This window comes from Capsicum annuum, unplaced genomic scaffold, assembly GCF_002878395.1.
Source record: "Capsicum annuum cultivar UCD-10X-F1 unplaced genomic scaffold, UCD10Xv1.1 ctg69493, whole genome shotgun sequence".
Taxonomy (NCBI): Eukaryota; Viridiplantae; Streptophyta; class Magnoliopsida; order Solanales; family Solanaceae; genus Capsicum; species Capsicum annuum.
In genome coordinates, this window is record NW_025879136.1 from 1 (window position 1) to 4,723 (window position 4,723).

The 4,723-nt window shown below is 36.5% G+C and overlaps 1 long non-coding RNA gene across 1 annotated transcript; it reads left to right on the forward strand.

Annotated features, from left to right (window-relative positions):
- The first annotated feature begins 6 nt into the window (after positions 1 to 6).
- LOC124894091 lies at positions 7 to 4,717 on the forward strand. Its single transcript, XR_007051001.1, has 3 exons — positions 7 to 195; positions 454 to 575; positions 667 to 4,717. It is a non-coding gene; the product is annotated as an uncharacterized LOC124894091 (long non-coding RNA).
- Positions 4,718 to 4,723: the final 6 nt, after the last annotated feature.

The following is a 4,723-nucleotide window of genomic DNA, read 5'->3' on the forward strand; positions in this document are numbered from 1 at the left end:
CAGGTACAATCTCTTTTGACAATAACTCTCTTACTGTCTATCCGCCATAGCCATCGGCTCTTCCTCATACATCGTCTCACCAAGCTGAAAAGTCGATGCTTCAACCACACGAGAGGAGTTTGACATACATTTTCTTAGCACAAAGACATGAAACATTGAATGGATAAAAGTCATCTAACAGGGAAGTGTCAAATGGTATTCCCCTACTTTTACCTGGTCAAGTATATCTCATTGTCTTATAAACCCCGGGCTAAATTTACCTCTCTTTTTTTTTTTTTTGAATCACATCGTTTCTTGATAGGAAACACTCCTAGGAACAACTAATCCCCAATTTTGAATTCGAAGTTTTTTTTTCCCCCTATTTATATAAGACTTTTATCTACTTTGAGCGATGAGCAATTTGTCTAAAAACTGAACCTTATTCGTAATTATTTTTCTTTTTATATATACCAGGTCTGATCCTAATACATAGCCTCCCTGGATAAAGATTATTTGATAAAGGAATGGCATCGCCTGCTTTACAAGGCCTCATATGGAGCCATCTGAATATTTATTGAAAGTTGTTGTAGCAAGAGGTAAACCTTCTAAGTACCTCCGAAATAAAAAATGCAAACTCTCATGTCCTCAAGTTCTATATAGTATGTTCAGACTCTCTTTTACCTGCAGATGAAATCCGATGCCAAGTTCCAACCATATTCACAATGCTTCCAGGAAAGATTTCTGAAAGTGCGAAGTGGAACTCGATTCTTTATCAAAGGTGATGTTCACTGGAACACCATGAAATCATATGAAGTCTATTCACATACATTTGTGAATGCATTTCCTATTATATGTAGTATAGACAACATGAAGGGTGCAAAAGTTGAAAGATTTTATGTATCTGACAGTCACGGGTAGCTCCATCACAAAGTCCATAGCAATCCTTATACTTTTCCACTTCGGAATCCCGAGCAATTTTAGTAGGCTAGCAGGTCTTTATTCCAAATTAACAAGCTAAATAAATAGAAATAAAACAATTTTTTTTCTTCTTCATACTCATACAATTTGCTTCAGGTCACGATATATTTCAGTGAATCCAAAGTGTATAGTATATTTTGAGTGTGGGCTTCCTCAAGAAATAACCCATTTTAGTCCATCTGCATCTATTGTACATAGTTGGCTATCTAGCCGGAGAACGCCGTCCCTGCCAAGAATCATACCATTACTTTTACTAGTTAGGACATTATCTCATTATTTGCATAACCTCACATTCTCATATTGATATCCTTATGTGTTCGGCCTACAAATATTTAACTTCAACACAAGTCGATGGTGTTCCCGAATTTTCTGGGCTAAAACGAATATCTGCACTTCTAGTGCCTATCTTTAACTGAAAGGCAGGAGTTGTATGTACCAACTACCCAGGAATTTCTACTCTGTGTATCAGTCACCATATTGACCCGTTTCATATAATATAAAATAGGACAATCATAGTTGTTGAGTGAACTACATATATCGGCATTGCCAAGGGTTCGAATCTCTCTGCTAAAAAATTTGTACATGAAATTCTTATGGTTGGTGTCAATATATAGATTTTCTCATATAAGCAATGTCTCCAATCTTCACATCCAATATCGCTGTAGTTATTAGTCGTCATACAAACATCTTATGAAAAAATATACCCTAATCCCCATCTCAAAACACCAAGGACATTGTGAATCTCTCAGATTCTGATTGTTAGAATAACATTGTGCAGTGAGAAACATTTTTTTTTTTGAAATCTAAAAGTTCTGCTCACTTTCCTCCATCCACTGATTTTCTTCTTGTTTTTTTCTTGGTCAGTGGCCACTATTCGGAAGAAACCTCACATGAAACTTTTTTACTAGTCTGCGAAGCCCAAAAGTAGTGACTCTATGCAGGAGTAATGGACCTTGGCCATTTTTGAATTGCTCCTATTTTCTTTGTATCCATTAAAATATTATTCTTAGATACAATAAGCATGAGCAATGTCATTTTGTATAGCTGGAATTTGCACTTAGAGAGCTCGATATAAAGTTGATGGTTCCACAACATTTGCAATATGATCCTTGATATATATTCCTTATGTTCTCCCTGGCGATGAGAACATTCCATAACATCATCAATAAACACTATAGTAATAACTTTTCTTGAAACAACTTGAACTTCTTATTCATTATCTCCATAAACATAGTTGTAGTATCGGTTAGTTTTAAAGACATGTTTTGGAATATAGTTTTCTCTAGTTTTAAGCCGATAATAACTAAGCCAAAAATCGTCGTTAGAAATGGGAGGCTCCATGTAATTGATCAAACATGTCATCTTTATCAAATAACGAGTACTTATCATGTATTATTACCTTCTCAACTATCTGAGTCAAAGCACAATCTCAAGGACCCGTTCTATATTTTTTTTTTCCACAAAAATTATGAATACCCCATGGTGATACAAGTGGTTCTCCTATAAAGTCATTCCCAGTAGATCCAACGAGTATTTCTTTATCTCTCTCAACTCCACCAGTGTCTAGGATATGGAGATATCGTCATGGGCTATATGTTTGTTATTATATCAATACCAAAATCTATTTCTTTTATAGGTGGTAGTTGAGGAAAGTCAGTCTACATGAAGCATAATCAACCAAATTCCCTCACTAATTATACCTTTCAAAATTGAGTGTTTGGTCTCTTAATCCTTTACCATAATAAGAGACCCTCACAAAATGTTTTTTTTTTTCGTTTATAGAACTAGTAAGTCATTATAAAAGATATAAACTTACTCATCTTTGTAACGCTCCTGCGTTATTTTTTTCTGGACTAAAATAGGTTCAATGGGTATCTCCACAACTATCTTCACTGGAAAGCAAGCAATTCGTCGAAATAGATAACCCATCTACGTCTGATGTCATATCGGAATTGACCACATCGAGTAGATTAAAATCTAATTATTTAGGATATCCCTTCTCTTAATTCGAATCTGACAAGCTTTATACCCATGTTAAACTAACAGGGCGTCATCCATAGGGCTGCCAATGCCAAAATGATACCTCAATAGGTTAAGATGTCCTTGAATTCTAACACATCGGCTAGTATTATATCTACACTGAAAGATTTTCTACTTTTGACCTTCTTGGGTTAATCCTTGGTTGCATGTTTACCATATCCATGTTTTAAATCCTTTGGGCAAGTAAAATTGTCACAAAAATTGGTCAAAGTCTTTTGTATAAGATGTTGTTGTCTGGTTCAAACAGTAAACATCCCTTTCGCAAAGCTCTAAGCTTGAGATGTCCTGTATCTAGCCAACTGATAAAGTCTAGTGACATACATTGGCACATCTGTCATCTAAATCAATTTCATAAACACCTAGGAGGCTCACGCTTAACTTTCAGAAAGGAAATCATCGATGAAGACCTTGGTGAACTTGTTCCCCAAGTGAATGGTGTTGCTCGAGTCAACCTTATTTACAATACAATAGCATACAATATGCTGGTCATGACCTCTACTCTGTATGGCATTTATCTATAGACCTCTCACTGGATCATCCCATGGCTCCAAAAGTTTTGAGTATTTCATTGATGAATCTTTATCAAAAATCTTTTAAGGATCTTTGCACTATTTGAACCAATGAACTCTGAAGATTTTATCTTTAGAAACTCTCAAGGATACATCTTTCCAGGAAGATCTGAATCTTTGTAGGTGCCTGAAGCTGGTCTTGGGCCCTATTTACTACCTGACTCTACGTCCATTAATCTCCCTAGCTCGTTATCGGAAGATAAGTGTCTTAATAGTAACACTCCCAAGCTGCTAAATGGGCGGAGTAGTACTCTTTCCCGAAAATAGATCTCTTACAGGTCACATGAGCATGAAAATCGATCTTAGAGGCATAACAACATCTTTCTTGGACTTTCCAACTACATTTTGTTCCCCTTAATTGCGGAGGGGGGTGTGGCCCTTGATGCCTCACGAACTATTGGACGAGTCTTGTTATTAGATGGTCTAAGTGCAAGACATACGATAGAAAGATAAACAAAGTTATATTCACCTAGTTGGCTCTATCAGTTGCACACATAAAGGAGGAATGAGAAAGAAGGACAGACACATTCTATCACGCCCTTGCAGAATCACGATTATAGAAATGGCCGGCAACATAATCATAATTGAGATTCTACTACTACTGTGTGCTCCATAGTCACAGAATTAACCTGGCTTTGATACCAACTTTGTCAAGACCCAAAATAGGATCATGACCGGCGCTAAGGAGTTTAGGACTCCAAAGCAAGCCTCGTCAGAATTCTACAAAAAATCGGGTAGAGTTTCCTCTGTTTTTGGGCCTATCAAGAAAATTCTCTGTCTCAAATCAACAGCACCACAACCAACACATCAATCACACCAACACAATCCATCACAAACCATCAACAAGTCACCAACACCAGCCAATAACAAAATAAAATCCATCTCCAAAACATGAGAGTGAGTTCAAATACTCCACAAATCCAAAATAATGAAAAAAGACTCAAAACTCTAAAGACATGACTATGGAGCAACTTTAAGCGTTTGCAAGAAATAGAACAAAACAAATAAATAAACTCCTGCCCAAGCGAACAAATGCGAGGGTCACCAGAAAAATATTACCTCTAGCTAACGTAATTCTCGTTGTCACCTGCGTTCTCTGAAAAATAATATCAAGGAGTGAGACGCTATCTCAGTGAGTAATAACACTTAACCACAAC